General features: G+C 40.1%; 1 protein-coding gene across 1 annotated transcript in view; it reads left to right on the forward strand.

Annotated features, from left to right (window-relative positions):
• The window catches only part of LOC133765856 (probable ATP-dependent RNA helicase DDX60), a 53975-nt gene that overhangs the window by 12959 nt on the left and 28941 nt on the right, over positions 1-12075 (forward strand). The gene's annotated exons all lie outside the window — the stretch shown is intronic.

The raw sequence follows: 12075 nt of genomic DNA on the forward strand, positions 1-12075 counted from the left end.
TCCCTGATGAGAGAAACCTGGATTGAGTTTCAGGCTCCTGGCTTTGGCCTGGCCCAGCTGTGGCTTTTGCAGGCATTTTAGGAGTGAAACAACAGATGGAAGATCACTCTCTCTCTCTCTCCCTTTCAAATTAATAACATAAAGAAATAATTTTTATGAAAGAATATATAATGGTGGCAGAGAAAACTGTTGGACACACCAATAACTAATAGAAAAGACTTTCTGATTTTTTATTAGGCAAAGAAATTTATCTGAGGGAACAAACTACCTTTTTTTTTAAAAAGGTTTTATTTATTTATTTGAGAGGTACAGTTACAGACAGTGAGAGGGAGAGACAGAGAAAAAGGTCTTCTTTCCATTGGTTCATTCCCAAAATGGCTGCAATGGCTGGAGCTGTGCTGATCCGAAGCCAGGAGCCAGGTGCTTCTTTCTGGTCTCCCAAACACGTGCAGGGGCCCAAGCACTTTGGCCATCTTCTACTGCTTTCACAGGCCACAGCAGAGAGCTGGATCAGAAGTGGAGCAGCTGGTACTAGAACTGGCACATATATGGGATGCCAGCACTGCAGGCAGAGGATTAACCTATTGCACTATGGCACTGGCCCCATAAACTACCTTTTTTTAAAAAAAAAAGATTTATATATTTGAAAGTCAGAGTTACACAGAGAGAGGAGAGGCAGAGGCAGAGAGAGAGAAGGTTATCCATCCAATGGTTGATTCCCCAATTGGCCGCAATGGCCGGAGATGTGCCAATCTGAAGCCAGGAGCCAGGAGCCTCCTCCGAGTCTCCCACTTGGGTGCAGGGGTCCAAGGACTTGGGCCATCTTCCACTGCTCTCCCAGGCCATAGCAGAGAGCTGGATCAGAAGAGAAGCAGCCAGGACTCAAACCAGCGCCCATATGGGATGCCAGCACTTCAGGCCAGGGAGTTAACACTCTGTGCCACAACACTGGCCCCAAACTACCTTTTTAAAGAAAATATTTACTTGTTTGGCCAGTGCTATGGTGCAGAAGGTTAAGGCCCTGGCCTGAGGTGCCGGCATGCCACGTGGGTGCTGGTTTGAGGCCCAGCTGCTACACTTCTATTCCGGCTCTCTGTTGTGGCTTGGGAAAGTGATGGAAGATGCCCCAAGTCCTTAGGCCCCTTTACCCACATGGGAAACCTGGAAGAGGCTCCTGGCTCCTGGCTTCAGATTGGCATGGCTCCGGCTATTGTGGCCATTTGGGTGTGAACCATCAAACGGAGGACCTCTCTCTCTGCTTCTCCTCTCTCTGTGTAACTCTGACTTTCAAATAAATAAATAAATCTTAAAAAAAGAAAAGAAAAGAAAAGATTTACTTGTTTATTTGACAGGAAGAGTCAGAGAGGGAGCAACAGAGAGATCTTTTATCTGGTTTACTCCCCAAGTAACTGCAAGGCTAGGGCAGGGCCAGGTTGAAGCCTGAACCCAGGAACTCCATCTGGGTCTCCTACATGAGTGGCAAGGGCCCAAGTCCATGGGTCATCTGCTGCTGCCTTCCCAGGCACATTGGCAGTGAGCTGCATTGGAAGCCAAGAGCCAGGACTTGAAGTGGTGCTTTATTGTGGGCTGCCAGTGTCCCAGGTGGTAGCTTAACCCATTGTGCTTCAATTCTGGCCCCAGAACTAATTTGTTTTGTAGGTACTTTTCTCTTCACCTGTCACCAGGTATGTACAGGGCAAGATTAGTCATATTTGCTCTATTGCCGATTTAACTTCCAGTTAGCACTATTTTGATGCAAACTAATGGGAAGGAAATAAGAAGCAAACTACAATGGTCAAACCAAACAAGCAAATTTAAAATAGGGAGGCTGCAGAATTAGGAAGATGACCTGTAATTTGAATTCAGTTTTTTTTTTTTTAACACATGCACAAGCACTGAAGTTTATACATAAAGTACTGCTTTAGGAACCATTCTTTCTTTTAATAATTCAGTTTAGAATGACTTTTTGTTTTCATCATGATTTATTTTGTGTCTAGGAGTTATCTAGCAACACATTTCTTAATTTCTAAACCTTTTTTTGTTTCAGTATTTAAGTTTTACAAGTTCCATGCATTTCATATATACAGATTTAGCAACATAGCGGCACTTCTCCCTTGCCCCTCCTACCCATCCACTCTTAGTTTTTACAAAGGTCTGTTTGCAATTTACTTGATGATCATGTAGTTAATTCTACACTAAGTTAAATATTTCACCAAATAGTATGGAGAAAAACAAAAAGAAAAAAAGCCCGAAAAGCACTGTTCCTGAATGGAAGAGACAAGGCTATAAACAATCATCAAGTCTCAAAATGTCTATTTCTCTCTAATACATTACATTTCAGGTGCTCTGTTAGTTACCTCAGATCAGGGAAAACATATGATATCAGTTTTTTGGGACTGCCATATTTCACTAAGTATAGTGGTTCTAGTTGTGTCTACTTTGTTACAAAAGACAAGATTTCATTTTTTTTTTTACAGCTGAGTAGTAATCCATAGTGTATGTGTACCATACTTTCTTTATCCAGTCAACAGATGATGGACATCTAGGTTGACTCCATATCTTAGCTATTGTGAATTGTGCTGCAATGAACATGGGGGTAGTGATAACTCTTTGATATGCTGATTTTATTTCCCTTAGGTTAATTCTCAAGGGGGATGGCTGGGCCATATGGTAGGTCTATATTTAGATTTATGAGGTATCTCTATACTGTCTTCCACAGTGGCTGCACCAGTTTACATTCCCACCAACAGTGGACCTGGGGTACCTTTTCCCCCACATCTTGCCAGAATTTCTTGTTTGTTGATTTCTGTATGAGAGCCATTCTAACCAGGGGTGAGGTGAAGCCTCATTGTGGTTTTGATTTGCCTTTCCCTGATGGCTAGTGATCTTGAGCAGTTTTTCATGTGTCTGTTGGCCATTTGAATTTCCTCTCTTAAAAAATGCCTATTCACATCCTTTCCCATTTCTTAGTTGGATTTTTTTTTTAATTGAAATTCTTGAGCTCTTTATAGATTCTGGATGTTAACGCTTTATCAGCTGTGTAGTTTGTAGAAATTTTTTCTGATTCTGTCAGTTGCCTCTTCACTTTGCTGAGTGTTTCTTTTGTAGTGCAGAGGTTTCTCAGTTTGATGTAATCCCATTTGTCAATTTTGGCATTGATTGACTGTGCTTCTAGGGTCTTTCCAAGAACTCTTTACCTATCCCAATGTCTTGCAGTTTCTCCAGTGCTCTCTAGTAATTTCATGGTATCAGATCTTAGATTTAGGCTTTTGATCCATTTTGAATGGATTTTTGTGTGAGGTAGAAGGTACAGGTCTAGTTTCCTACTTCTACCTATGGAGATCCAGTTTCCCAAGCACCATTTGTTAAAAGAGACTGTCCTTGCTCCAAGGATTGGTTTTAGCTCCTTTGTCAAAGATAAGTTGGTTGTAGGTGCATGGACTGATTTAGCAAATTTCTATTCTGTTCCATTAGTGTACAAGTCTCGTTTTGTGCAAGTACCAGGCTTTTTTGATTATGTATGTATGTATGTAGTATGTCCTTTTTTTTAAGTAGCCAGACCATTTGTACTTGGTACATTTTCTTTTTTCTTTTCTTTCTTTTTTTTTTTTTGACAGGCAGAGTTAGACTGTGTGAGAGAGAGACAGACAGAGAGAAAGGTCTTCCTTTTTCTGTTGGTTCAACCCCCAAGTGGCTGCTACAGCTGATGCGTTGTGGCCAGCGTGCTGTGCCGATCCAAAGGCAGGAGCCGGGTACTTCCTCCTGGTCTCCCATGTGGGTGCAGGGCCCAAGCACCTGGGCCATCCTCCACTGAACTCCTGGGCCATAGCAGAGAGCTGGACTGGAAGATGAGTAAGTGGGACTAGTAACTGGTGCCCCAACCAAGACTAGAACGCAGTGTACCAGTGCTGCAGGCAGAGGATTAGCCTAGTGAGCCGTGGCATCAGGCCTGTAGTATGTCTTATAGTCAGGTATTGTGATGCCTCCAGCTTTTTTTTTTTTGTATAAGAATGCTGTATTATTTGGGGTCTCTTGTGTATCCATGTGAATTTCAGCATCATTTTTTCCTAGAGCTACAAAGAATGTCATTGATATTTTGATTCGGATCACAGTGAATCTGTAAATTGCTTTTGGTAGTAAGGACATTTTTTAATTAAACTTTTATTTAATGAATATAAATTTCCAAAGTACAGCTTATGGGTTACAAGGGTTCCCCCTTCCAAAATTTCCCTCCCACCCATAACCCTCCCCTTTCCCGCTCCCTCTCCCCTTCCAATCACATCATGATTCATTTTCAATTCTCTATATACAGAAGATCAGTTTAGTATATATTAGGTAACGATTTCTTTTTTTTATGATTTCCATATTTTTCTTTTTTTTTTTTATTAAACTTTTATTTAATGAATATAAATTTCCAAAGTACAGCTCATGGGTTACAATGGCTTCCCCCTCCCAAAACTTCCCTCCCACCCACAACCCTCCCCTTTCCCGCTCCCTCTCCCCTTCCAATCACATCATGATTCATTTTGAATTCTCTTTATATACAAAAGATCAGTTTAGTATAGATTAGGTAACGATTTCAACAGTTTGCCCCCATATAGCAACACAAAGTGAAAAAAAAATACTGTTGGAGTACTAGTTATAGCATTAAATAAGAGTGTACAGCACATTAAAGACAGAGATCCTACATAATATATTTTTTAAAAAATTAATTAATTTTCTATGCCATTTCCAATTTAACACCAGGTTTTTTTTTTCATTTTCAAATATCTTTATATACAGAAGATCGATTCAGTATATAATTAGTAAAGATCTCTTCAGTTTGTACCCACGCAGAAACACAAAGTGTAAAAATACTGTTTCAGTACTAGTTATAGCATCACTGCTCATTAGACAACACATTAAGGACAGATCCCGCATGGGATGTAAGTACACAGTGACTCCTGTTGCCGGCTTAACAATTTGACACTCGTGTTCATGGCGTCAGTAATCTCCCTAGGCTCTAGTCATGAGTTGCCAGGGCTATGGAAGCCTTTAGGGTTCGTTGACTTTGATCTTATTCCGATAGGGTCAGAGTCAAAGTGGAAGTTCTCTCCTCCCTTCAGAGAAAGGTACCTCCTTCTTTGATGGCCCCGTTCTTTCCACTGGGATCTCACTAACAGAGATCTTTCAGTTAGGTCTTCTTCTTCTTTTTTCTTTTCCATGGTATCTTGGCTTTCCATGCCTACAATACTCTCATGGGCTCTTCAGCCAGGTCCAAATGCCTTAAGGGCTGATTCTGAGGCCAGAGTGCTGTTTAGGACATCTGCCATTCTATGAGTCTGCTGTGTATCCCACTTCCCATGCTGGATCTTTCTCTCCCTTTTTGATTCTATCAGTTAGTATTAGCAGACACTTGTCTTGTTTGTGTGATCCCTTTGACTCTTAGACCTATCCAAGCCATCGAATGTGAACTGAAATTGATCACTTGGCCTAGTGAGATGGCATTGGTACATGCCACCTTGATGGGATTATATTGGAATCCCCTGGCATATTTCTAACTCCATCATTTGGGGCAAGACTGATTGTGCATGTCCCAAACTGTGCATCTCCCCCCTCTCTTTTTCCACTCTGAAATTTAACAGGGGTCACTTTTCAGTTAACATTTAAACACCTAAGAATAATTGTGTGTTAATAACAGAGTTCAACCACTAGTACTAGAACAACAACAACAACAACAAATACTAAACAGGATAAAGTATTTCATTGTACATCTAGAGTCAGGACAAAAGCTGATCAGGTCATTGTTTCTTATAGTGTCCATTTCACTTCAACAGGTTTCCCCTTTGGTGCTCAGTTGTCACCGATCAGGGAAAACAAATGATATTTGTCTCTTTGGGACTGGCTTAATTCACTCAGCATGATGCTTTCCAGATCCCTCCATCTTGTTGCAAATGACTGGGTTTCATTGTTCCTTACTGCTGTATAGTATTCTATGGAGTACATGTCCCATAATTTCTTTATCCAGCCTACTGTTGATGGGCATTTGGGTTGGTTCCAGGTCTTAGCTATTGTGAATTGGGCTGAAATAAACATTAATGTGCAGATGGCTTTTTTATTAGCCAAATTAATTTCCTTTGGGTAAATTCCAAGGAGTGGGATGGCTGGGTTGTATGGTAGGGTTATGTTCAGGTTTTTGAGGAATCTCCAGACTGACTTCCATAGTGGCCTAACCAGTTTGCATTCCCACCAACAGTGGGCTAGTGTCCCTTTTTCCCCACATCCTCTCCAGCATCTATTGTTGGTAGATTTCTGAATGTGAGCCATTCTCACCGGGGTGAGGTGAAACCTCATTGTGGTTTTGATTTGCATTTCTCTAATTGCTAGTGATCTTGAGCATTTTTTCATGTGTCTGTTGGCCATTTGGATTTCCTCTTTTGAAAAATGTCTATTGAGGTCCTTGGCCCATCTCTTCAGTGGGTTGTTTGTTCTGTTGTTGTGGATTTTCTTGATTTCTTTGTAGATTCTGGTTATCAACCCTTTATCTGTAGTATAGTTTGCGAATATTTTTTTCCCATTCTGTCAGTTGCCTCTTCACTTTCCTGACTGTTTCTTTTGAAGTACAGAAACTTCTCAATTTGATGCAATCCCAAATGTTAATTTTGGTTTTGACTGCCTGTGCTCCTGGGGTCTTTTCCAAGAAGTCTTTGCCTGTACCTATATCTTGCAGAGTTTCTCCAATGCTCTCTAATAATTTGATGGTTTCAGGTCGTAGATTTAAGTCTTTAATCCATGTTGAGTGAATTTTTGTGTAAGGTGAAAGGTATGGGTCTTGCTTCAAGCTTCTGCACATGGAAATCCAATTTTCCCAGCACCATTTATTGAATAGGCTGTCCTTATTCCAGGGATTAGTTTTGGATCTTTGATCAAATATAAGTTGGCTGTAGATGTTTGGATTGATTTCTGGTGTTTCTATTCTGTTCCATTGGTCTATCCATCTGTTTCTGTACCAGTACCATGCTGTTTTGATAACAACTGCCCTGTAGTATGCCCTGAAATATGGGATTGTGATGCCTCCGGCTTTGGTTTTGTTGTACAAAATTACTTTGGCTATTCGAGGTCTTCTGTGTCTCCATATGAATTTCAGCATTATTTTTTCCAGATCTGAGAAGAGTGTCTTCGGTATCTTGATTGGTATTGCATTGAATGTATACATTGCTTTTGGGAGAATAGACATTTTGATGATATTGATTCTTCCAATCCATGAGCATGGAAGATTTCTCCATTTTTTGGTATCCTCTTCTATTTCTTTCTTTAAGGTTTTGTAGTTTTCATCATAGAGATCTTTAACGTCCTTGGTTAAGTTTATTCCAAGGTATTTGATTGTTTTTGTAGCTATTGTGAATGGGATTGATCTTAGGAGTTCTTCCTCAGCCGTGGCATTGCCTGTGTATACAAAGGCTGTTGATTTTTGTGGATTAATTTTATATCCTGCTACTTTGCCAAACTCTTCGATGAGTTCCAGTAGTCTCTTAGTAGAGTTCTTTGGGTCTCCTAAATAAAGAATCATATCATCTGCAAAGAGGGATAGTTTGAGTTCTTCCTTCCCGATTTGTATCCCTTTAATTTCTTTTTCTTGCCTAATAGCTCTGGCTAAAACTTCCAGAACTATATTGAAGAGCAGTGGTGAGAGTGGGCATCCCTGTCTGGTACCAGATCTCAGCGGAAATGCTTCCAACTTTTCCCCATTCAATAGGATGTTGGCCGTGGGTTTTTCATATATTGCTTTGATTGTATTGAGGAATGTTCCTTCCATATCCAGTTTGCTTAGAGTTTTCATCATGAAAGGGTGTTGTATTTTATCAAATGCTTTCTCTGCGTCTATTGAGAGAATCATATGGTTTTTCTTCTGCAGTCTGTTAATGTAGTGTATTACGTTGATTTTTTTGCGGACGTTGAACCATCCTTGCATACCAGGGATAAATCCCACCTGGTCTGGGTGGATGATCTTTCTGATGTGTTGTTGCATTCTATTGGCCAGAATTTTATTAAGGATTTTTGCGTCTATGTTCATCAGGGATATTGGTCTGTAATTCTCTTTCAATGCTGCATCTTTTCCCGGCTTAGGAATTAAGGTGATGCTGGCTTCATAGAAAGAATTTGGGAGGATTCCCTCTTTTTCAATTGTTCTGAATAGTTTGAGAAGAATTGGAGTTAGTTCTTCTCTAAATGTCTGGTAGAACTCAGCAGTGAATCCATCTGGTCCTGGGCTTTTCTTTGTTGGGAGGGCCTTTATTACTGTTTCAATTTCTGTGTCAGTTATGGATCTGTTTAGGTTTTCTATGTCTTCCTGGCTCAATTTAGGGAGGTTGTATGTGTCCAAGAATCTGTCCATTTCTGATAGATTTCCCTGTTTGTTGGCATACAAGTCCTTGTAGTAATTTCTGATGATTCTTTTTATTTCTGTGGTGTCTGTTGTTATGTTTCCTTTTTCATCTCTGATCCTATTGATTTGGGTCTTTTCTCTTCTTTTTTTAGTTAGTTGGGCCAATGGGGTGTCAATTTTGTTTATTTTTTCAAAAAACCAGCTCCTTGTTTGGCTGATTTTTTGTAATTTTTTTTGGATTCAATCCTGTTGATTTCTTCTTTGATTTTAATTATTTCCCTTCTTCTACTAGGTTTGGGTTTGGTTTGCTGCAGATTTTCTAGATCCTTGAGATGACTTGAAAGCTCATCTATTTGGTGCCTTTCCAATTTCTTGATGTAGGCACCTATTGATATAAACTTTCCTCTTAACACTGCTTTTGTTGTATCCCATAGGTTTTGGTATGTTGTGCTGTTATCCTCATTTACTTCCAGAAAATTTTTGATTTCTCTTTTAATTTCTTCTATTTCTCTTTAATTTCTTCAGGAGCATGTTGTTCAATCTCCATGTGTTTGCACGTGCTCTGGGGATTCCCGAGTTGCTAATTTCCAATTTCATTCCTTTGTGGTCTGAGAAGTCGCATGGTATGATTCTAATTCTCTTGAATTTGCTGAGAATTGCTTTATGGCCTAGTATGTGGTCAATCCTAGAGAAGGTTCCATGTACTGCTGAGAAGAATGTAAAGTCCTTAGATGTAGGATGAAATGTTCTGTAGATATCTGTTAGATCCATTTGGACTATAGTGTCGTTTAAATCTGCTGTCTCCTTGTTGATCTTCTGCCCTGTTGATCTGTCTATCTCTGAGAGTGGAGTATTGAAGTCCCCCAGTACTATTGTATTGGGGTCTAAGTCTCCCTTTAAGTCTCTTAACAAGTCTTTTAAATAAGCTGGTGCCCTGTGATTAGGTGCATATACATTGATAATCGTTATATCTTCCTGTTGAATGGATCCCTTAATCATTAAATAGTGCCCCTCTTTGTCTCTCCTGACAGTTTTTGTGGTAAAGTTTATGTTGTCCAATATTAAGATGGCTACGCCCGCTCTTTTTTCATTTCTGTTGGCATGGTATATCTTTTTCCAGCCTTTCACTTTCAGTCTGTATGCATCATTGTTGGAAAGATGAGTTTCTTGTAAGCAGCAAAAAGATGGGTTTTGTTCCTTAACCCACTCAGCCAATCGGTGTCTTTTAACTGGATAGTTCAAGCCATTAACATTCAATGTGACTATTGAAAAGGAGTAACTTTGCCCTGCCATTTGCCAAAGATATTTTTTAATATCTGGTTTGAGGTTCCTGTGATCTTTTGCTGTGAGTTTTCCTTCCTTTACCTTCTTTCATATTGGTGACCGTGTTTCTGTGTTTCTGTATGTAACGCATCTTTAAGCATCTTTTGCAGGGCTGGACGAGTGGCGACAAATTCTTTCAATTTCTGTTTGCTGTGAAAGGTCTTAATTTCACCTTCATTCACAAATGAGAGCTTTGCAGGATATAATATTCTGGGCTGGCAGTTTTTCTCTCTTAGTACCTGGGCTATATCTCGCCATTCTCTCCTGGCTTGTAGGGTTTCTGATGAGAAGTCAGCTGTAAGTCTAATTGGAGATCCTCTGAGAGTAATCTGGCGTTTCTCTCTTGCACATTTTAGGATCTTTTCTTTGTGTTTCACTGTGGTAAGTTTGATTACAACGTGTCGTGGTGAGGATCTCTTTTGATCATGTTTATTAGGGGTTCTATGAGCTTCCTGTACTAGGATGTCTCTGTCCTTCTCCAACCCTGGGAAATTTTCTGCTAGTATCTCACTAAAAAGGCCTTCTAATCCTTTCTCCCTTTCCATGCCTTCAGGAACTCCTAGAACCCGAATGTTGGGTTTTTTAATAGTATCCTGTAGATTCCCGACAATATTTTTTAGATTTCTGATTTCTTCTTCTTTTCTTTGATTTGACTGTTTCCTTTCCTGTTCTCTGTCTTCTAATTCCGATATTCTCTCTTCTGCTTCACCCATTCTGTTTTTAAGGCTCTCTAATGTGTTTGCCATTTGATCTATTGAGTTCTTCATTTCATTGTGGTTTTTTGTCACTATCTCAGTTTCCTGTTCTACTAGTTGTTTCATTTCATTTTGATTCCTCCTTAATATTTCATTTTCACGGGAGAGATTTTCTATCTTGTCCATTAAGGATTTCTGTAGTTCAAGAATTTGTTTTTGAGAACTTCTTAATGTTCTTAATAATTTTTTGAGATATGCTTCTTGCATTTCCTCTATCTCTTCATCTTCATAATCTTGCATTGGCGTGTCTTGTTCACTTGGGGGCGTCATAGTGCCATCCTTGCTCTTGTTACCTCGGCTTCTATGTTTGATGTTTGGCATGTTGGAGATAATTTGTGGTGTTTTTGCTGTGGTGTTTTTTTTTTCTCGTTATACTATGCCTCTAAGTGAGCTGTCTGCTTTGTTGGAGCCTTAGGGGCTGTGATGGGTGTGGCCAGAGAGCTATGCTTGTTTCTTCAGGTTTAAGGCTGTGTAAAGAGCGACTCTCCCAGATTTCTCACTCACTTGCTCCTTGCTGGCTCGCTCTCTCTCTCTCTTTTTTTTTTTTTTTTTTGACTCAGTTGGGAGTGGAGTTGAGGGTAGTTGAAATCTGGCCTCTGTGAGTATTCGTTTGATCTACCCCTGGGACCATACACAGAGTTTATGCAGCCCTCAATGTGTTCTCCAGTTTCGCTAAAGATACTGAGTTTGGCTGAGCTTTACATATGTAAAATCGCGGTGTTTTTGTTTTGCTTGGTGAGTGAAGGGAGAGGCCTCTGTTCCCCCTCCCCCCAATGTCTTGGGGCTTCTGAGGTCTTTGTCTTACCCTCCTGGGTTCCCGCGCTGGCGAGATTCTGTGGCTCTGGCTTCTCTCCCACCGCTGCCGCTCGGCTCATCTTGGTTGGTTTTCCACGCGGTGGGCTCCCTGTAAGTCCTCTGTGTCTCATCCACAAGATCTGGAAGCGTTTCCTCTGCAGTTTTTTTCTTGAGTCTTTTCCTGAGGCTACAGTAATTCCACTTTTATGAAAGTTTATTTTCCCAAACTAAGGCACACGTCCTCACTATCCGCCATCTTGGCTCTGCCCCCTCGGTAACGATTTCAACAGTTTGCCCCCATATAGCAACACAAAGTGAAAAAAAATACTTTTGGAGTACTAGTTATAGCATTAAATAAGAATGTACAGTACATTAAAGACAGAGATCTTACATAATATATTTTTTAAAAAAATTAATTAATTTTCTATGCCATTTCCATTTTAACACCAGGTTTTTCCTTTTTTCATTTCCAATTATCTTTATATACAGAAGATCGATTCAGTATATAATTAGAAAAGATCTCATCAGAAACTCAAAGTGTAAAAATACTGTTTCAGTACTAGTTATAGCATCACTGCACATTAGACAACACATTAAGGACAGATCCCACATGGGATGTAAGTACACAGTGACTCCTGTTGCTGACTTAACAATTTGACACTCGTGTTCATGGCGTCAGTAATCTCCCTAGGCTCTAGTCATGAGTTGCCAGGGCTATGGAAGCCTTTAGAGTTCGCTGACTTTGATCTTATTCCGATAGGGTCAGAGTCAAAGTGGAAGTTCTCTCCTCCCTTCAGAGAAAGGTACCTCCTTCTTTGATGGCCCCGTTCTTTCCAC

This window comes from Lepus europaeus, chromosome 8 (genome assembly GCF_033115175.1).
Source record: "Lepus europaeus isolate LE1 chromosome 8, mLepTim1.pri, whole genome shotgun sequence".
Taxonomy (NCBI): Eukaryota; Metazoa; Chordata; class Mammalia; order Lagomorpha; family Leporidae; genus Lepus; species Lepus europaeus.